The sequence below is a fragment of the Drosophila arizonae genome, chromosome 3 (genome assembly GCF_054131065.1).
Source record: "Drosophila arizonae isolate 15081-1271.41 chromosome 3, UAZ_ARI_1.0, whole genome shotgun sequence".
NCBI classification, from domain to species: Eukaryota; Metazoa; Arthropoda; class Insecta; order Diptera; family Drosophilidae; genus Drosophila; species Drosophila arizonae.
Window position 1 is genome coordinate 1,430,096 of NC_142923.1, and position 23,881 is coordinate 1,453,976.

The 23,881-nt window shown below is 37.1% G+C and overlaps 1 protein-coding gene across 1 annotated transcript in view; it reads right to left on the minus strand.

Annotated features, from left to right (window-relative positions):
• dpp (decapentaplegic morphogen) overlaps nt 1–21,503 on the minus strand; it is a 51,188-nt gene extending 29,685 nt beyond the window's left edge. The window contains exon 1 of the mRNA XM_018004752.2: nt 20,513–21,503. The gene's annotated coding sequence lies outside the window, so the exon portion shown is untranslated. The remainder of the gene's footprint in view (nt 1–20,512) is intronic.
• Nucleotides 21,504–23,881: the final 2,378 nt, after the last annotated feature.

Below are 23,881 nucleotides of genomic sequence, written 5' to 3' on the forward strand. Positions count from 1 at the left end.
CCGCCCCAGCACCGCCTCGGCAACAGACTCGCAACACCTTTAGACGGCGCAGCGTCAGACTGAGCAGCGGCCATGCTCGATTGGGCATTACAGCAACATTTGCAGCCAAAAGTTTGCCGAGTGGCGCTCGTGCGCAGCCTCCTGCCCGGCCAGCAGGCGGCGGGGCCGCATGGAGACGACGACGACTCGGTCTAAGGTCGCCAATGACAAAAGACAAATGCCGCACGCAATCGTTGGGAGGCAGCGAGTGGCATTGGCGTTTTGGTCCAGCATAAAGCGCTAAATTTAATTGCGCGACTCTATAACTAGGCAGCTTGCCACTCCCGACTCGCAGCCCTACCCTGGCACCCCCTTCGAGCAGCACTACTTCGCTTCTGGGAAGCTGTTCGCCATGGCGTATTCGCGCACTTAATATTTATTGTTTATTTACACAAGCGCATTAATCGCAAAGCGCAAACGCGCCAAAAAAGATTCGCGCAATTGCCAATGCGCCGCGTAGCTCTCGATCAGCACCGCCACCCCTACCGCAAGTGTACAGCAACCTTTTCAACTATCAACCTGCAGCTATAGGTGTATATACCTCGAGCTAGCTTCTGACCTAGCCCTCTTCTGTTAGCCACAGTTTTTCTTGAGGGAGTGAGGGAGACAGACAGAGAGAGAAGAGAGAGAGAGATCATAATGAGCAAGAGACTCACTGGCAAAGGTATTCATTAGCTCGTATGTAGATATCATGAACAGACGTGCGTTGCATAGTGGTTGCTAGGCGAATTTTCAATATGCTAAACATAAATATTTCATTTATATATAAATCAATAATATCGATGAAGAGGCTAAATATATAAGTAAACATAGAGATCGGTAGTATATATTTGAGAAAAATTGAACTGATATAGTGAGAGATACAGAAGCAGGAAAGCTCAAGAGAGAGAAGAAGAATATATGTAAATATATAGCAAGAGATAGAGATACAGTGGCAACGAGAAAGAGAGAAAGACAGAGTGAAGGTGGCTGGAGAATGACAATAGACAATAGAACCAAAGTGAATGAGCGAGAGGGAGAGAGTGGAAGAGATTGAGACAGGAAACTAGAGAGAGATTTAGAGAGACGGAGGCCAGAGAATGTCAAGAGAGAGAGAGAGAGAGAGAGAGAGAGAGAGAGAGAGAGAGAGAGAGAGAGAGAGAGAGCGAGAGAGAGAGAGAGAAAGAAGAGAGAGAGAAAGAAGAGAGAGTGACACAGCGAAAGAAAGAGAGAAGAAAATTCAAGTAAGTCTAGGGAAGGAGACAGATTAAGAGAGAAAGCGCGCAAAAGTCAGAGATATAGGCAAATAGGTAGATTGAAGAAGAAGATAGATATCGTAAGAATGATAAAGGCAAATAGAGAATAAAGAAAACGGAGTACTATGAAGACAGTGACTGCACATACATTACAAAATAACTTTCCCCAATTAGATGCTGAATTCTTTGTGGGTCAACTTACGTCAACTGTTAATCTTGAAGTATTTACGTCCAATATTTCAATTGAACATTCTCAGTATAATTATTCTATTCTATTTACCCCTAGAAACTAAGCTCTCTATCGAATATCGAATTTTTATTATACCATCATTAATGCATAATGAATTTTGTTAAATCGACTTATACTATATAAATCGATCAGCATGCACATATGAATATTTCCAGGGTATTTGCATTTAATAATTATTGGAACATAAATCAATTTCCATCAGCCTGAAACCTATATAATCTCTCTTAACGATCTGAGCGAGAGCTAATGAGAGCCAATTTAAACGCGATGCATCAAACATAAAATGCGCATTTCTCAATTGCGACGTATGTATATTTTTCTGACCCACTGTAACGCTGTGTTACTGTATGTGTGTGTTTATGTGTTTGCTCCAGCCAAAAACGCATTTGTATTCTTTTGGTTAATTTGGCTTTTTGCGTTTCAATATTTAGTTAGAAAATTTGGTGTTTTTTTTGTGTGTGTGTGTGTGTGTGTGTGTGTTTTTTTTTTTTCTCAGCACAAGCTCATTTAATTGGTAATTTATGGTTTGGCCAGCAGCAGCTGATAGAAAATTTTTGATAATTGCGCTGATTTGTTGTGCGTGTGTGTGTGTGTGTGTGTGTGCCTTTGGCCAAATCAATTTTTGCAACTTTGCTACATGATGAGAGCGCTTAGCCAAAGATAAATAAACAAATGCGAGTGCGGGCAACTTCTAGATACACACACACACGCACACACACACACACACACACACGCACACTCTCACACAAGAAGTGCTCGATACTTGAGAGAGACTTTTCCCACACAGAGCAGCGTCTGGAGATGCTGCTGCTGCTGCTCGCTCTTGAGCCTGAATCATTAATTATGCAATCAGAAGTAGCAGATAGAGCGATTTATAGGCATAAATCACACGCTCATCGACCCGCCGACCAGACCAAATTTGCATAATTCCCGTGAAAACGCTGTTGGTCGTGCCCGAAAAGATTACAAAAAAAAAAAAAAATTTATATGTAAAAATTTACAGGAAAGAGAAAAATTTGTCTTATAGGCCCAAGGCAACTATTTGTGAGAAAGATGGAACGCTCAAGTGGCTTAATAGCTGGAGAAAACAAGTGAAGTTCAACAGTTTGGAGAGCACTCGAATGCGCCAACGAAAGAAAACACTCCATGCCAGGAGGCTTACGGAGTTTTAGTTATGTTTTGGTTTCTTTTTTTTTCGTTTTTCGTTTTAGATAGGAGTAGAATAGCAGAAAGGAAAGAGGAGCAAATCGAGAGAGGAGCTGCTGCTGCTACTGGAGGAGTTGCCGCCCGTCAGCCTCCTAGCCATGGCCTATTGAAAATGAAAATAACTTAATGCAAAGTAAGCGGCAGCAAAGGCAACAACAACAACAACGGCAACAACAACAACGTCAACAAGCAACAACAGCGTTCAACTGTTCATCGAGCAAACAGCGCAGGCAACAGCTACAACAACAGCAACAACAACATTTAACATGGCCACAACTCGTTGGCTTCGTTGGCTCTTAACGAGGCCGACATCAAACAAAACGTTGACCAGAGGCTGTCCAAGATCGGGGCAACGGAGTCGAGCTCGATGCTATGCAAACAATGCTAGGCTACAAGGCAAGTGTGCATGTATGCGTGTATGCGTGTATGTGTGTGTGTGTGAGCAAGTAATGCGTGTGTACATGTGTGTGTATTGCTAACATTTCACTCAACATGCGAGACACACCAAGGCGCAGCCTAACAAGAGCGCAGCAGAACTCCAAGCAAGCTCGATCAACAAATACCCTGGAATATATGCATGTATGTAAGAGAGGATGATATATGAAGAAATAAAGAAGCTTCCAATTCATATGACAAGTTTGTGGTAAATATTTATATATTTTATTTATAATATTTAATCATTTTTCAATTTTTTTTTTATCTATGTTCAGGCAGCCCTTGAAAATATGAGAAAATTGCAAATTTGTCTCTGTACAAAGAATTGTATTAAAAATTAAAATTTCTTAAAATGGAAGAAACATATTTTCGAAGCATATTATATCAAGATCTCCGAAATTTGCAGGGAGAAAACTGTAGTACAGTCGTGTCCCGATAATTCGAAGGGACAAGGAGATCATTTTTTTAATTTTCGATTTACACAGAAATTCCAATTAGAGAGAATTATCGAGAACGATTTTTTTTTCAAGAGGATCGCTTTTTTTTCGATTTTGTGATTTTGTATGTAGAACGACTCAACTGTACAAAAAATATGAAGAAATTTATTAAATATACCTGAAATTAAATGCGCAACTATGAGACTCTAAGAGCATGATCTATAAATGGTAGGTAGAACATAATAAATTTAACAACATAATTAAAATAATGATTAAATAATTTACATTAGATTTTATTACAACTTTTTCTAAAATATTTCAAGCCTCTAACTCACATTCATTCATAAATACATTCATTCATAAATAGAGATGGACAGACGGACAGATGTTTTTCCCATTTTCAATGGATTTAGTACATCAATAATAATTCAAAGTGATTTATATAATTAAAACAATATTTAATTATAACAATGTTTCATTTCATGCCAATAAAACATTCCTCATTCTGCTCATTTCAAAGTGTTGTCGGCCTCATCGATCAGTTAATATACCCCGTCATGCATACACCAGCGATAGGGTATATTCAACAAGACGCTCAACTCCTCTCGCCTTGCTGGTAATGTGAAAAATTTCTTAGCCAAATATTGACCCGGCCAGAAGCTGCTGCCCAGAAGGTAGTAGCCAGAAGGCAGTAGCGCCCGAGGGCAGCTGAAGCTGATGAGGTTGATGATTTTTCAATTTGGGTTTTGTAGTTTTCCGCTGGTTTTATTGTTTGTTGTTGCTGTTGCTGTTGTTGCTGTTGGTGCTGCTGCTGCTGCTGCTGCTGCTATGGGAGCACTTTAAAACAGTTCATTTCTTTTGTCAAGGCTCTGGTGCTGGAGACGTGCGTATGTTTTGTAGTTTTGCCGCAGCAAAATATTTGAGAATGTTTAGTGATTTGCTGTTAAGTCGTGGAGGAGCATTGCATTGCATTGGCAGCCATAGCAATAATCTCTGTGCTGGCCAATGCCAGGGCCAGTGCCCGAACTTTGGCCACGTTCGCTTATGAATGATGACAGCTTTAGCTGCCGTTGCCAATGAGCAACGATGGCCCAGAAGTGCGACTGCCGCTGCTGCTGCTGCTGCTGCTGCTTCTGGTCGTTGTTTGTTTATTTATTTGCTTTTAGCTGTTAATAATTTATGTAAGACGCGGCCGGCTAACGTGTGGCCACTTGGATAATAACAAACACTGAGCGGGGCCCGTTCGAGCAAGGCGAAATGAACTCGAGAAGAAGTGTGTAAAAAATGCATCAGTTTTGGCTGCAGCCTCCACTCAATTAGCATTGGTAATGAGCTTTTAAATGCATTTGGGCCGTGTGTTTGTCGAAAGTGTGTGTGCCGGCAGATGCGGCGTATGCGTGATATTTGTTATGCCAATCGATCGGCCTTTGAGTGCGGATCGACGGCTCTAAGTAAGTGGCCAACACTTTGGCTTTTGACTTTCTTTTCGTGGTGAGAAGAGGGTTTCTGTCATCAATGGACTTTGTACAAACAACTTGGCCATGATAGTTGTCCGACTGAATTGATTTCAAAACAAGTAAGATAGCTCCAGTCGAGACTGCTCGACTACGAGATACCCTGAACCCTCCAAGCTGATATTCTAATCATTCTGCACTTCTTTTATGCACACATACATATACATGCATCCACACGCACGCATAAGCCTGCGCTCTGCTAACTGCGCAGTAAGCAGCGACTGCGCTTGGGCTGCGCTGCAGTGTGGGCAATATTATGATAATTTATTTGTTAAATAATTTCTTTTGTAGACATACGATCTTAATGAAACTTTTAGAGCGTAATCATATGGTGAATATGTGTGTATATTCCAAAGCCCAAGTCTCTAGTATTTGAAATACGCTTTTTACAAAAGTGAGGGTGAGGGGGTGAATTTAAGGGTGGCGGGTAAATTTTAACAAAAACCGAAATTGTATAAATTGCATATAAGCATACATTAAAAATTTGGAGACTCTAGCAATAAGGGTGTAGAAGATATAATTTTATAACTGGTTTTCGATAAGGTTTTTTATCGATAAAAAAAGATCGGGATGAGTTATCGATTTTTAATGATAAACTTGATATGCGCGCTGTAATTACGGACATTTTAAAAAAAATTTGAAGTCTCTAGCTCTTATATCTTCTGAAATCGACGCGTTCATACATACGGACGGACGGACGGACGGACGGACGGACGGACGGACGGACGGACGGACGGACGGACGGACGGACAGACAGACGGACAGGGCCAAATCGACTCAGCTCGTCGCCCTGATCAAGAATATATATACTTTGTGGGGTCTGCCACGCCTCCTTCTGCCTGTTACATACTTTTAACAAAACCATTATACCCTGATTTCCCATTTTCAATGGGTTCAGGGTATAATGAGGAAGATTTTGAAATGACAGAGTGATAAGTTGACTTCCGATTGATAGAAATGGGCAATAGTAGCTCATTCTGCTTCAGCTTAGACAATATCGAATTCAATTTAAATTATAAAATATAAAATAATAATATATTCAAAACATATAAGGCTACAGTTAAATTGATAAATTGAATTAAATATTATAATAATCGCAAATCAAAATTCGCAACACTTTTTTAACAGAGAAAAATCATGAATGAATCTGAACTTTGAACTTTGTGTGGAATTCTCAACAGGCACTCAACTTGTTAGTTCTACGATTCTATCTGCCTCATTTCGATATTAATTTATGCATAGCTAAGGCAGCTCCAAATAATCTTTATCGCTCATATCTGTCAAATAAATAGTTCTGAAGTGCTCCACCCACGTCTTGTTGCCCACTTGATCGATTTCTAGTGAATACAAAACATCAATTCACTCGACAACTTCGCCTGAAAAGCAACCAAAATATTTGAAACATTCAAAATTCTAAATTCTTAGACTGGGACACGTAGACAACGCTGTTTGTTTACTGAGCAGGTTCTGAGAACAGGCAATATTAATTATATTAACGCATTGCCAGTTTTTCCGCAAAGCACACCCGAAAATAAAAAAGAAGAGCAGCAGCTACACCCACCTACAAATCGCACTCAATTTTGCATACTCACAGCTACTTGTGAAATTAATTTCCTCACATCAAAAAAGAAGAAAAAAATCTAAATACAAACAGAAAAAAAAAAAAAAAATCATTGCTAAATTTTTGCAATGCCTACGTGAGAGAGTGCCCAGAAGTCTTGGATAGAGGCGTGTGCTACACACATTGCCAAATCTTGTTTAAGAATTCCACGGACCAAAAAATAAAATCTGAAGTCCACAAACAAACACACACAAAAAATGGTTTAAAAAATTGTTGAGAAATCTAAATCTTCTAGAAATTTAAGATCTCAACTAAACAAATATTTATTATGTTTGCATAGATTTTCTTTCGGCATAAATATTTCACTCATAGACTCCAGAAGCATCTAAAATTATTTTTGTTTTATAGGTCAAGTCTAGAGTAAATCTTGTAGATATAATTTTTTAATAAATTTTTTCAGTTATTTTTAAAAGTATTTAAATATTTAATATTTGCATGATCCATTTCTATGTATGTATGTTTTATTTGTAATTTATAAAATAAAATGTCGACAAAAAATGTTAAAAACAAGTAAGAAGGCTCCAGTCGAGACTGCTCGACTAGGAGATACCCTGAACCCTCCAAACTGATATTCTAATCATTCTGGACTTCTTTTATGCACACATACATACACATGCACGTATAAGCACGCGCTTTGCAAACTGCGCAGCTAGCAGCGGCTGCGCTTGGGCTGCACTGCAGTGTGGGCAATATAACGAGAATTTATTTGTTGAATAATTTCTTTTGTAGACATACGATCTTAATGAAACTTTTAGAGCGTAATCATATGGCTTAAATGTGTGTACATTTCAAAGCACAAGTCTCTAGTACTTGAAATGCGTTTTTTACAAATTGGGGGCGAAGGGGGCGTGGTATCCAAAATCTGTAAATTACAAAATCTTTGTATCCATTAACTTTATATACAACGCAAATTTGAAGTCTCCAGGTCTAAAAGTGTTCAAAATAAGCTGAAAAAACATTGTCGATTTTTCGATTATTCTCGATAAAAAAGTTATCGGATGAGTTATCGAAAAAATAAAGCAAACTTGTACTGCCTATGGTATACACGAGTATGCTTGCCAAATTTCAGCTCTCTAGCTCTTATATCTTCTGAGATCCTTTTGCTCATACGGACGGACGGACGGACGGACGGACGGACGGACGGACGGACAGACGGACAGGGCTATATCGACTCAGCTCGTCGTCCTGATCAAGAATATATATACTTTATGGGGTCTGCGATGATTCCTTCTGCCTGTTACATACTTTTCACAAAACCATTATACCCTGATTTCCCATTTTCAATGGGTTCAGGGTATAATAATTACCTCTATTCCATTGTAATCTTTGAATTTTACCAGATATACCTTCATATTCCTGACTTGTGTAGCTTGTTTGGTCTACTCTCATAACTTATCGATAACATCGGTTTCGATGTAATATAATCACACATATCGTATATACTAATTTGAAATTATATCTTGCTCATCTTAATTTTCTATATATACAAAGTGAAAAGAAAATCCAAAATCATGTTTATAATATCATATTAAGTTTTGTTTATAAATTTAGCTGTCTAAAATTTAGTATTTATTTTATTCGGAATCCCAAAATTAGTCTAGAAAATTATTTAAAGATCTGACCGCAAATTTTAGAAAGAAATACAAAATGCGAGAGTTTCTTAGGTTCCAAACACTGTTAAATATATTAAATATATTATCATATAATTTATAAGTCTACAAAAAACAAAACCTAATAAGCCTACAGAACTCTAAGATCAAAATACTATTCAATGTCCGAAGACTCGAAAACAGTGTAAAATATATTGTTGTATATTTTCGATTTGCCATGCCGCCTTTGAGGCATAGACATATGTATCTACTGTGTGAATATTTTTAGTCGTTGATAGTCTACATGACTATATTTAGTCCAAATTATAAACTAATTAGCTGCAGTAATGGATAAGTGTGTTGCCATATTATGAGCATATATATGTATATCTTTTTCGAATTGTACATACATATACAATTACAAGCAAACGGCAAACAACAAAAGGGAAAACATAAGTGGAAGCAGACTGAGCGAAAAAAAAATGAAAATGAAAATAAGAATATGTAATAAAGTCAAAATCGTTCGAACAAGTGGCAAACAGGGAAGTCTGCGGCGGTCTTCCAATAAACAAACCGAACTGCCAAAAGAATTGCACATAGCGTACTTAAAACATAAACAAAGCGAAGCCAACAGGGGGCGCGGCGGGGTGGGCAGGACGGGGCAGGCAGTGTGTGGAGTGGCGAGGAGGCGGAGGGGAGGGCAGCCATAAAAATTTCAGAGCTACTCGAATCAACAGCAACTTGTTTTTCTACCGCTAGACAAAAACGCCAGGCACAAACACACAGACACACACACAGACACATGTATATATATATGTAGATAAAACAATATAAATATATATGTATAAATTGATATGTAAGTACGTCTGTCTATATAGCTATATAGCGCTGAGCTCTTGCTGTGATTTTTATGCACAACAAGCTGCAGAATGATGCAAAAAAAAAAAAAACAAACAAAAAAAAAAAAGCAAAAGTCGAGAAAAAATCAATTTTTAATCGAAACGAATTAATGAGCAGCGCAGAAAGCAAAATAATTTTTGTGTCGAAATCGTTAAAAGTGCGCGCGCCTGTCGAACAGCGGCTCGTTGATGATGTCCTGCGGCGCAGCGAGCAGATACAGATGCAGATACATCCACAGCAACAGATACAGATACAGATACAAAGATACAGCTGCTGTGGCTCGTTTGCTTAACCTTGACCACTGCCCAGCTGGACGGCCAGAGGCAGAGGCAGAGACACACACTTGTGTCTGTATGTGTCTACATAATGATGATGTTGCAAGTTTGCCAGCCACTTGCCACTTGCCACTTGCCACTTGGCCACTTGGCCACCTGTAAACGGTTCTCTGTCTAAATATTTAGCTCCTCTAAATGCAAACTTTTCGTATTCTGTTTTTTGATTTGTTGCCCCACCGAAAACGCGCTCATGGAAATTAAAAGCTGTTTGCTCTCGCTTCTCGCTTCTCGCTTCGACACTAACCTTGACCAAAAAGCAAAAAAGAAAAAAAAAAGAAAAAACATATTGCATACATATGCGCGCCTTGCCGGCCGGCAAAAGCTTTCTTATATATATTCTACATATGTATGCATATATAGTTATATCGATCGATCTGGTTTGGGAAGCTGCGTGTTTTATGGCCTGAATTTATGTTTGGCGATTAGCATTAACAAGCGCAAATCGCATAGCGCAATTAACATTTCAAAGTACATATTTCAATTATTATAATTTATCCGTGAATTTGGCCATCGATAAGTTTTTAATGGCCAGCCAACTGAGAGAGCCAGCATCCAGCTATAAGGTCATAAACGATTTGCCACATTTCCAATACACTGCCCGAAAGCACAGTCGAATATTTAATAATAATATTTAATAATTCTTCTTCTTCTTATTTCGAGTGATAAGAAAATCAGAAATCAGCTATAATATATTTATTTTTATTTATTTATATGGGCCACTTTATTTTTTATTTTTATTTCGAGTGATAAGAGAAAAGAATAAAATTATTTATTCATCAAAAATATATTTATAGATATGTATGTAAATATATAAATTCAGTTTAAGTTTCTTGTGCTGCGTTTTATTTTGTTTGGCTCGAAATTGACTTTTATGACTCAATTAATTTACACCTGAAAGTTGCATGAAAATTCCAAGGTGAACTTTTGGTTCGCCCGATATAATAGTTCCATTTGGTGGTCATGGCTGGAGCACGCGGCACAGCTGGCCAAAAGTTCATTTACCTGGGCGAAAAACCTTCACTGAACCATGTAGATGGTGTGTCGATATAATAGCTATAAAAAGTGTTCTATACTTAGTTGGCTTGGTTTTTTCAGATATTATTTCATGTTTTTCTGTTTAACCATAGATTTAATTTATGTAATTATATATTCAAGAATTTTTATTTGTTTAATTCTATTATTAATATCAACCTTCAGCTCAATTTTAATAACATATAAATTTACCAGAAAATATAGAGAATTATTATATTTCCAACTTCAAAAATTTCATCTTAAATTAATAATTTTTCGCTTCTAGAATGTGCTATAAAATCAACAGATTTTTGCTATAAATCGTAGAGTTTCATGCCTTCATCCACATATTTATTGCCATATTTTCAAAGTACTTTTGATTTCACAATTTTTACCGCTAAGGAAAAGTGCTTGTCATCGTAGTTCATTGAATTGGATTTCGTACATTTAATCAATATTTTCATTTTGCGAATTGGAAAGAAAACCCCGCATATCGTAAAATTCGCCAGCTAGATGTACTCTAAAAGTTTTCCATCAAGATAGTATGAATGGCTTCCTGGAAGGCAAATTTCTCTTGCAATTGGCCATAATACAATATTGTATTTGCCGAATGGATAAACACAAATGATTTTCAGCTGAAATTGTGAGTAGGAATTTTTATTTTCGTTTTCACTGAGCACACACTCTCTTCTTCTGCTGCTGTTGCTGCTTCTTCTTCTTCTTCTTCGATTTGTGGAACAAGGTTCTTCTGCACAGAAGTTGGCTGACAGCTTCCTTCGGGCTGATGAACGGCAGCCGCTTTAGCTGATCTTCAAATCGATCGTATTAGTATCTTTATCATGCATGTCACGGCCACAAATTGCAACGATCCATCAAATAAATATCAGTTGGCAAGCGAGAGGGACAGACCGATAGAGCGAGGGAGATGGCAACCAGTTAGCCAGCCAGTCGGGTCTGGGTGGTAACTATATCTGGGCTTACGTATCGTATCGTATCGTATCGTATAAGGCTCGCTCGCTCACTCGCTCGCTCATTTGCTCGATCGCTTGATCATTTGTTAGTGGGACGCAAAGGTATTTTATTTATAGCAATGCTAAAATTAACTTTTTGCGGTTCACCAGCAAAATGTGCATTAATATAGAAGCAAATGCAATCGGATTTAACTGGTGCAAGTGCTTATAAATTGTTCACATTTATTTTTTTATAATCCAGTCCATGGGGTAGCTGCGCTCACTCAACTTGTTTATATCCATAAAGATTCCTAAACGACATTCTTCAAAGCTGTCGCTCGAGCGAGTAATATAATAAAAATTCTTTATTCATTTTAAATTTTATTGATTTATGTAAATATTTAAATTTATTGCATACTTGAATACTCTTCAAATATTTCGAGCTATTTATTTATATTTGAGTATATATTTAAAAAGCGCAAAATCTAGCATTTATTTTTAGAAATATACTAAAATAAATAAAAGATAATTTTTTCATTTCATAAATTATTATATTAAATATTATTTTTATTTTTCATATTATTATTTATATATTTTTAAAATGTATAAAATAAGTAATGAATATTTTTTTTAGCAATTAAATACCTATCAGCTGCGGATTTACTCTATAAATGTTATTCAGCTGCAAAATGCTGTTATTAACATGTCTCTATAATGTTAACTAACATATAGTATTTGTTGCCATTTTATGACTTTCATATTAGCTAGCTATTGTCATATAAATGTCTTTCCTATTACAGGGTACTTGTCAGTCGACTCCTCCCTCGCATTCGCCCCGCCACACACTTTGATTGATTTCCATGCAAATTTGCTGCCACATTAGTTTTTATTGCATTTTCTTTGGCAAAACGAACTGTTGACTGCAGTTGCAGCCCAACTCGACTGCACTCTACAGGCACTATGAATATTCATATTCGTAGTCAACATTCATATACAGTTTAGCACACGCCGTGAGACAGAGGTGGGGGTAGGGGCAGGGGCAGGGGTTGACTTGGGGTGGACGAAGTTTTCACTTTCAAATTCGCCATTTGATTGACAGTCGTGAGTTTAGCGTTTTGTTTTTGACAGGCGACACATAAATGAAATTTAATTAAATTAGTTAGATTATGCTAAAGGAAGGAGCTTGAGCAGGGTGGGTTAGGGAGACGAGGCGAGAGCTGGGGAGCTGGGTAGCTGGGGAGCTGGGGAGCGGGTAGCTCTACTACTCGTTGCAAGCTAAATAAATAAATAACCAATTTTTAATTGAATTTCTACCTACATTTTTAACCTGTTTGACGGCATTCCGGGGCAATCAACGTCGTTGTTGTTGCTGTTGTTGTTGTTGTGGAGTAGTCGTTGTCGTTGTCGATGCCGCTCGTTGTTGTTGTTGTTGCTATATGCATAGTGGTCGCAGTTGTTTTTGTAAATTGCTGCTGCAAACGGCGCCGCCTCAACAAACCTCGTGCTGCTTTTTCATCTCGCTGGGCAACAAAGAAGACCTTTTGCAGCGACAACGCTGACGTCGACTGCAGCAGCGTCGCCGGCAGCGACGCTGGCATCGGCATCTTATCAGGGGCCAAGTTGCAGTTTCGTCTTCGTCGCCGGCGGGAGACTGCGAGGCTGGCGCTGAACTCAACTGCAGTGATAGCTCTCAGTGGCTGCAACGTGTGTCACTAACTTAGTCACTCACACACATACATACACACGCACACACACACACACACGTAGTGGAGTGGAGGCTGTGCGTGGCACTTTCTTGTCTTGATAAGCGATTTGCATCAACGAAAATGGAACGTTTTAGAGCTTTGCTCTCCTCTCGATGAGTGAATGCACCAAAGGATGTTGACTTGTCACGCACACTCACACTCACACTCGCACTCGCACTCACACTCACATTGTATATGCGTGAGTGAGTAAGACAGAGAGATGGAGAGGGGCTGGTAATTATGATAATTACAATAATGAAATTCATGCTGCAGCTTCTTATACTGAAACTCTTTCTGCATATTCCATTTAATAGTTTCCATAAAATATATTATTTTAGTTTCAATTTTATAGCAAAAACATGATATTTGATTTATTTATTTGTGGTCGCATTGAAAATAAATATGACTGTCATTTTCTCATTTCCGAAAACCTAGTTTCAACTCTTTAAATCCAACCGAAAGTGGTTCGAACTGGCGTATCTAACTAACTGTGAGGGTTACGCTTTATAAACTGTAACGCTGTCACTTACAATAACAACAACAACAACAACAACTCAAGCTGCTTGTAAACGTGTTTTCAAAGTCGATTTCTTGTAATCCAATATATGAAGCAAATGAAGAGCTCGTTTTTCTTTCTATTTATTTATTTTTGATTTTTTTTTTTCTTTTTTTTTTTTTTTTTTTTTTTTTGAGTTTTTGTGCTAATTGTCTAAGGCATGTTATTGATTATTTATCGAGAGATGTTAAAAATTGTAATAGAATGAAACTGAAAAGCTGTCTAGCAGCGCAGCTGAAGAAATTAACATTGATTTGTGCTATAAATATGCTAATATATTTTTAATATGAACAAATGTTTTAAAATTGGTTTTAAACACTTTTTCGTTTTTTACTAATTTATTTTAATGTATTTCCTTTACGTTCTAAAATATTATTTATTTTTAGGTATTTTTTTATAGCTGTCTTAAAAAAATTCTATGTATATTTAATAAATAAAATGAAAGCATCAGAATTTTTTTGAAAGGTAAATTTTTAAATTAATGATCTAAATTTTAATAGATTCATAAATATTAAAAACTTTTATAATCAACATAAAACATATTTAAAAATTAAAAAAAAATATGTATACATGTAAATAATTTAGCAACCAATAAAAATAGAAATAATACTAAAAAATAAATATTTAAAAATTAACTTATTTTTTTTAAACATACGTAACTAATAGAAATTTTAAATTATTGTTAAATATATTTATAAACTCACATAAAAATGAAAAAAATAAAATATATATATATATACTTAGATTTGAATTGAAGAATGTGTTGTGTCTCGCGAACAATTATATAATAACAACGATAAAAGCTGTTAAGTGCTTTTGTTCACATTTAATGGCTTTAATGATGTGCTCACATATTTTGTCACTGCGGCTGAATGAACTCAGCTCAAGGTGACAAATTATTTGGCAGTCAATTAAAAGTAAATAAAAAAGAATGTAATATATATAAGAACATCAGTTGTCAAGCAAACTAGTTCTTTTTATTTTATCTAGAATAAATTCTTGAACGTATACGCTGCGTATGCTTAATATGAACTTGATATAGTTTTGGGTCAGTTGGGCGTTGCGTTCGCTTGTGCCATTTCTCCGCGCCATGGCGATCATATTGATATGCAGATAGACTGGTGTACGTCTGCATCTATTATATATACAAATATGATTTATCATGTCTGACACTTGGGCCAAACCACTTGTCAAATGTAGCCGGGGCAATGGGAACAACAGCAACAACAACAACAACAACAACAACATCGATAGCGACTACATGCTGTGATTTTAGATAAATTCATAACTCAAACTCAACTTGTCTTGCCTTCAAAGTTCAAATCACTTGGCACACACGCATACATGCATACACATATGTATATATTTTTATGTATATGCATATGTATGTATTTGTATACTTCTTATTAATTATTTATTTATGCATTATTTTTTGCGCGCGTTCATTTCGATAAGCTTCAAATGGAGACACAATTTACATTTACTGTTATACCACATACATATATACACACAGTATACGCTGAAAGTCTATCTATACGCTATGCTAGAACAACTATCAAAATCAGCTGTTGACTGCGATTTCGTATAACGAACTTGAAATTCGCTTTATAAAAAACCGCAGCAAATTGATAAAAACTAAACTCTCACTCGCTCTCCTAGTCTCTCTCTCTCGCTCTCTCTCGCTCTTTGGCTGACTCTCTGAATAGTTAGAAGCAGGCGACACTTAATCAGCACAGCCTCCACAGTGGACCCTCAAAGTTTCCAATGCCCCGTCTGCTCTGTCCAGCTGCTCCTCTGCCCCCTGCACCTCAGTTGCCACAGTTACATTTCTTTCTTCGTGGCTGAATTTAGTTCAGCGTAGTTTGTACTACTTACATATACATATATACTATATCTATATATAATATATATGTATATATAAGTATGATAATCGACAGGCGACAGGAAAACGAACGCGAGCGCGAGTGAAACACTCGAAGGCCATTCGCTTGCTACAGCCACATTGGCTTGAGGTTGAGGTTTGGAATCTGAGCTGCTATTAGCTAAGTAGAAGATGATGATGATGACGATAATGATGATGAAGAAGAACATTGGCACCGTTAGTGCAGCCACAATTTTAGATAGTAACTGTAACTGTGTGATTAGCGTGCATTATATGACCTGGTAACTAGCAAATCAATAATCTATAGAAGGGAGCGGAAAATTACGGAAGTTTGATTAAGATTAGAATATATAGATATGTATATGGAAATTAATTATATATTATCAATTAAAAATCGATTAAGTTAGGAATGAGTTCTAAGATATCAAATTATGAGAGAATGAGGATCTACTTTATATAATGATAAAATGATAACTTGGCTGCTGGTAATGCTAAAAGTTGTCATAAATCTTATAGAACCTCCAGTGGGACAGACTGTCGAAAAAGTTCTTTGACGGCATTTGTATAATCTAACGTCTAATAACACAGAGATCGTTGCACTTAATCATAGATATCTAGAAACTTCTTTAAACAAATTTTTTTAAAAGAACTTATCAAATATCGAGTTACTCAATCCCACATTCCGAGTCTCAGTTTAAATACAAGTATGATAGTTATTTTAAGAAGACGACTCTTAATTTCTATGAAACATAGTTACATAGTTACATACAAACAATTGATATCTGAGTTGTTATGTTATGACACGAATAACAAAGGCGACTTATATGGGAAATTCTCTAATAATAAATCCGAGTAACTAAGAAATGGAAAATCCATTATACTATTTATACATATGCGTATATTCTCTATAAAAAACTAGATATCGACTTGTTCACAAATTCAACTTTGAAAGTTTTGATGCTAAAAGATCACGCTTTTGAGGAACTAAATGTCTTAGAGGCAAACGACCTTCACTCAGTCGAAATTCTATTCGATTCTTATATCTAAGTTTAGGTTTATCGTGTGTGTAAATTTTGCATTAATTAGCAGTGCTATTTACTTATATGCAGAAGGTCGTTGAAATACAGCAGATATGACTTGACTTGTCGAGCCGAGTGAATCAGCAAGTGAATCACTTGTCAGAGATACGTTTCACAGCACTTCAAGAGTTTCACAACACTTTTCGCACTAGTCCCTATCAATTGTGACCCAATTGTGGGGCAGCGTTGCCACTTTATGTCATTTGTATCATATACTTTGGTCTATGATTCTGGGATATACATATGTATGTGTGCGTTAAAACTGAAGTGTTTTTCGATACTTTTAAAGGGAATTATCACCATTTAGTTTATCAATCGATGAGATATGTATATTTTATATATGAATAGCTAAAATGAAATAATACAGTGCTGTACCCTCATGCATACATATGCAAACATATACAGAATATAATAATTGCTTGAGCGTTGCCACCTTATATCTTAAACGATTCTGTAGTCCTTTAAGAAATAATTTTGTGGAATATTTTTCCATATACGACTTTTTGAATAATTATATGGATAATAATATGATATAGTAAATATTATGTATATATTATGTTTATCATGTAGTATAATTTAGTTAAATCGCTCTGAGAGAATTTTTATCAAAGATAAATAAAAAGCTGCTGTAGCGTTGCCACCTTATGCACTGCCCCACAATTTCCAGTCGAACTCGACCATTTTCTCAGCACTTTCAACCGGAACTAGTGCCAGTTCACTTGTGTGACACATGCATACATACAATTTATATATAGATGTGGAGCAATAAATGAAATCGCACTGGCAACACCCGCGCCTGCTCAGCCCTAAGCCAGGCGAGGCTTGCTTAATTCAAGTACATGCGGCATGCAACTTGCAAAAATCTTATTTTGTTTTTTTGCATTGCATGGAAACGTGATAGCAAAAGTTGTTGTTGTTGTTGTTGTTGCTGGTGTTGCTGTTGTTGCTGTTGTCGGTGTTGGTGCAGGCCAGTTTCGGCTTGGTTGGCTGCGGTAGCCGCATCTGCTTGTGGAATTTATTTTATCGTTAAGAAAATGTGTGTAAAAATAAGTGAAACTATTGGAAGCTGTTGCCGCTGTGCGCCTGTCTCTCTAGCTCGTCACAGGTGTGCATGTGTGAGCAGGTGTGTGTGTGTGTGTGTGTGCAGTGTGACCAGTTTGCGTGTGGGGCAGCTAATGCCTCCACTTTTGATAAAATGTTGGACTGGCCTAAGCCAGTTACTGCTGCTGCTGCTGCTGCTGCCGCTGCTGCTGCTGTTGCCGCTGCTGCTGCTGTTGCTGATGACCAGTAGCCACTTACAGCTGCAGCAAATTATTGCCGCATTGCTGGCTTGTTGTTATCAGAGGCAGCAGCAGCCGCAGCAGCGGAGTAACTCGCAGTAGCCGCACCACATCGCACCACATCGCATCGCATAGCATCGCATCGCCTTGTGATTTGCCTGAGCCACATCAACAATTCGAGCCACAATTCAGAGCGAGAAACCCGCTTCACAATTTTGTTGTTGTTTCTTTTTTTTAGTTTTCGTGGCTGTTGTTGTTGTTGTTTTTGTCGAATTTCAGAAAGTGGAAGACCTTCGTTGTTGCCGCTTGCCACTTGTTGTTGCTGCTTAGTTTGTTATCAGGTTTGCGGAGTTTCCTACCTCCCAGCACCTCACGTCGCTGCCGCCTCCTCCTCCACCTCCTCCTCCTCCTGCTTCTCCTCCTCCTTCTTCTTCTACGCGTCAGCTTCATTTGTGGCTATCAATTTCACACCTAAGCCAACAAGTTTCTAAAAATGTGTGCGTATTTTTTCTCCCTCTCTCTATCTCTGTTGGCCAAATAATCAAAGCCAGCAAACAAATTCTCTCGCGCTCTCTCTCTCGCTCTCGTTCTGTCTCTGCGTCTCTGTCCGTCTCTCTTTATGCATAATGACAGTTATAAATGAAAGAGCACTTAATAAATGTCAAAGGCGTACAGCGATTAGCATCGCAAATATCGGGGTAATACGATAGGGCCATCGATTCAGTGAGTCGACAAAATGTGGAGCATGGCCCATGGCCCGATGTCGGAGCTGAGCGGAGCGGGGCTGGCTGGGCTAGCTGGCTTATGCAATGCTAATCGAGAGACAGTTGGGGCTTTGATCTCTCCCTCTCTCTCTCTCTCTCTCTCTCTCTCTCTCTCTCTCTCTCTCGAGGCGTTGGCAAATCCATAAATAAACCGATTTACAATAAACCAATAAACACACACGCCCAAACGCCAGCCAGTCACATGCAATTATTCAATTAACCAAATAGCGTCATAAATTATCGCGTCTATCGAACACTACGACACCGTCTGACACTATCTGGCTAGGGCCGATCGTTACCTACGTGCCCAGTCCCCCAGTGTAAGAGCTCTACATAGACCCAGCCCAGTTAGCAATCGCCCTCTCAACTAACAATTGGCCAATTGACAATTGAGGAATGTCGCACTTTATGAATATGCAGCTCGCTTATGACACTTGATTTACAAAACCACAAAGCGATTAAGTAATAAATAAAATCCCTTTTAACGGAATTCCAAAAACAATTAAGCAACATACTCAATACAAGTTTCTGCTAAAAGCATTTCTGAGAGCTGCTAGTTCTTAAGTATATTCCGATTTCGTATTTAATTTATATATACAAATCCAAGTTGCAAATTTATGATATTTCGGAACATCAATCAAAGCCCGGAACTTGAAATACCAATTCGAAATTATAAAAATTTATTTCAATAAACTTTGCAATATTTGTATTTAAATATTACAAATTAATTCTGGACACATTTCGTATATCTGTTTCTATCTCTCTCTCTCTCTCAAGGAAAACGAACTTATACGAATGGTATTGAATTAATTAAAATAGAAATAGAGTTTTATCCTTCATATAGTGAAGAAAAGAAAGTTTTTTTTATTTTTAAAAGGAATTTAGAATTTAATATTTTAAAAAATATATATATATTAAAAAAAAAAAAATTAAATGTCAATTTTAAAGAAAACTAAAAGTTTTTTTATTTTGCTTTATAAATAATGGAAAAAAATATTTTAGTATCTTGCTTGCATAATATACATAATATTTAATATAGAAAAGACAAGCAACTAGATTTTCAAATAATTGCAGATTCAAACAAACAAAAAAATATGATGATGCTCAGCCTTGAATCTGACTTTATAGAAATCCTAAGAACTAAAATAAATATATCAAACACCAAATAAAAATATGTACATCCATACATGCATATATGATAATATGCAATATTTTATATGAATATATATAATACGATTGTATATATTCACATATATAGTTGTTGTAGAAAGTAACAGAAAACCAGTTCTAGGCACTGACAATAAATCTTAGTAAATCGGAACAAATGTTAAACACTTTTCCTACAGACTTTTGCACTGTGGGTAAGAAGTCCGATTTTTTGGCATAAATCAAAGCTTTGGCAAAATTCTTAGCTCGTTTCGAATGCTCTACGCTGAGCTGATGCTCCGTAAAAGATTAAAACGTTTGCTAAACATTGCAACAGCTGTTTCTTTGTTCACGAAATGAAAAGTCAAGGGTTTCACCTAACGTAAGATGGATATGCAAATTAGATACGCAGCCACCATGTCGTATGCGCATTATACAGATATACAAGCAGCTTGGCAATATAATACAAATATATGATATACACATACCGCACGATAATAATATATAATACACAGCTATGTAGAGAGTGCGATCTTACCTGGTGCACCTGCTGCACGTCTTAGAAACGCTTCAAAATCCACAAATCCTTTGGCTGCAAGTGCAACAACAACCAATTCTGGCAATTCACGAACGTTGCATACATTATATTCGGCTGGACACACATGCGCATAGAATGCTGTTATCGATAACTGCTCCGAAACTGCTGCAGATATATGCTATAGATGCACACATATACATATACATATCTGCTATCAATGCATGCTTAATATTTCTACAACACTTGCACTTCACATGTTGCCTGCACAGTGGGCTTTTTGGCTCAAATGGCTAATGGCAGAGGGCTGCACACACACACACAAACACACATTAATACACACACGCGCAGAGTAATCGATTGCGCTATCGTTATCGGTATCGGCATTGAGCGACGCTCACAATCGCGGAACTAACGCGACGCGGCGACGAGGCGAGGCGAGGAGGCGCGGGCTGGTGGGGCGTGGTCGGGGTCGAGGGAGCTTTCGAGTCTTGGAAGTTGTTTACAGTTCTTGAGCTCAGCTGCTATCTACAATAGCTGCTGCTGCTGCTGCTGCTGCTGCTGGGGCTGTGACTGCGGCTGCTGCTGCTGTTGTTGTTGTTGTTGTTGTTGTTGCTGCTGCACAGCTTTAACTTTATTTACAGCAAGCGAAATATTACAGCCCAAAAAAAAAGAGGTTTAAATTTATATACACACACATCTATCTATGTACACATGTGTGTGTGTGTATCTATATAGACGTTGGCCAGATATGCAGATTTATGTGCTGGGTCTGCCTTAACGAGTTAGATCAAGTTATGACAAGCTGCCGCCGCAGCTTGTTGTAAATTGTAAATTTTTTTTATGTTTTTATATATACATATGCATATATACACACACACATATATATATATATATATAAATTATTTTTTGATCGAGCTTTCGAGTTGGCGACAACGACGAATCTTTCGGTTCCGTACAACGAGCGCTGAGCGCAAAAAACTGAATGAGCGTCCAAAGCGGCCGGGCAAGGCAAACAGGCGGCACAGAGCCGCAGAGTCACAGAGACAGCAGCAGCAGCAGCAGCAGCAGCAGCAGCGGCGGCGACAGCAGCAGCAGCTGTGTCGAGCTAGTTAGTTACTTAGTTTGAGCGCGTAGTAGTGAGAGTCGATCGACACACACAAACACACACACACACACACACATACAACTTGTTTAAATCGCTCAAGCTCAAGCGCCATTTAAGTTGAGTAATTAAAACCAAGCAGCGATTTGCATGTGTGTGCGGCTCTGCCTCTACTATGTATGTAGCTGTGTGTCTGTGCGTGTGCCTGTGCCTGTGTCTGTGTCTGTGGCTGTGCCTGTGCGATTAATTATTAATAAAGCCCAAAAAGCAACAACAACAATAAACAAACAAACAAGTCCGACTGTCCAGCCATACGACAATTACAAATATTCAACTCTCTCAGCATGGCTGAGCTCAGCTGCGCGACTTTCTTTGCCAGAGCTCTCCGCTTGACTTCTCCCTCTGCTTCTTCTTCTTCTTGCTGTTGCTAGCTGCTGCCGCTGTTGTTGTTGTTTTTGTTGATTTGGTTACCGAAATCGGCATCTCAACTGGTCTGAGTCTCCGCATTCACGGCGCAGTGCAGCAAATGTAAATCTAAATTGATTGCAAAATGCTTAAGACCGAGCGTATTCATTATACGCCATGTGAATTGAAGCGAACAGCGTTGCCAGACTGTGTTTTCTTTTTTAAATACAATGTGACAATTTTAAGCGTTTTCTGAAAAGCGAAGGGAAGCTTGTCAGAAATTTAAAAATGGCCGAGTTAAATTAAAAATATATGTATATATAAAAAAAAGCAGGGTATAAAAATACAAATAATAAATAAGGAACATTCATAAAATATTTCACAATTCTAAGAAAAAGTATATATAAAATGTGCTTAAATTGTTATACATATATCCATATTCTGAAAATGTTTATTAATTCTTTATCTATTATTATTTTTTTTTATTTATTTCTGTCTTTAATATAATAATAAATCTAATTGATTTAAAATGTAATAAATATTTATATTTGTATGAATAATATTTATTAATGCTTATATAATTTAATAATAATAATTAAAAATATTAATTTAATATTTTATATATAGAAAAATAAGTCTAAAAACATTTATTATGAATATATAAATATTTAATTTTAATGACAAATTTATCCATAAAAATATAATAATTTTAATAAATAATATTTTTAGCAAATTTTATAATTTTATTGATTGATACCATATGTTCATGTTTATTAATTATTAATGTTTTTATTTTAAATTTTATTTATTATTATTTATTTTTATAAACCATTTCTTTAATGTGAATAATTTACTTTTTAAATGTTTGCCTAATTAAATAACTTTAGTTATATATTTCCTATGTGTTTTTTTTTTTTCATATTATTGACATAACATAAATAAAATATATTCTTTTTAGACTTTTGATAATTTATATTCGACATAAATTTATTATATGCGATTTCCACTCAAGCATTGTCCATACGCCCTGTTGGCAGGCAAGCACTGTTGGCCATCTGGCAACGCTGTTGGCCGAAATAGTTGTCTTTGTTGCTGCTGTTGCTGCTGCCGTTGCTGTTGGCAGCATAATTAAAATATTGCACTTGTTACTTCTGCCAGCGCCAGTGCTGCGTGTTGCGCTTGTCGTTGCTGCTGTAGCTGCAGCTGTTGCTGTTGTTGCTGTTGCATGATGCTGTAGTCTTGCCATGCTCTTTCCGATGCATTGTTTTTGTAGTTTTTGTTTTAGCCACAGCACAAAAACATCCAAACTGAACGCTGTGTCTTGTATTAAAACTTGTTCATTGGAATTTTCTAATAAATCAATAAACGCGGACAACACATTGTGTTGTTGCTGCTGTTTCACTGCACAGAGGGGGGAGGCAGCGGTGGTGCGAAGATGCTCTCAAAAGGGGCGGCAGGTGTGCTCAGGCTGTGGCACACAGCTGCCAGCCAGCGCAGAGACTCTGCCTTAAGCCAACTTTGAGATTATGGCAAAGTTTTTCCGTTGACAGCAGCAACGTAATTGCAGCTGCAACAGCAGCAGCAACAGCAACAACAACAAGTAGTTGCAACACTTTCACGCATTGCATTTCCGGACAGCCAATGCTTCCGAGGAAGTAATATTGCAAGCCGGCCGACCAACTAGAGCTTACTGCCTATAATTATGCAATTTATATATATATTTATATATATATATATATATATATATATATATATATATATATATATATATATATATATATAGACAGTTTTATGTATATGTATATATTTATATATATCTGGCAAATTAAGGCAAAAACGATTTTGAATTTTGTTCGCTTTTT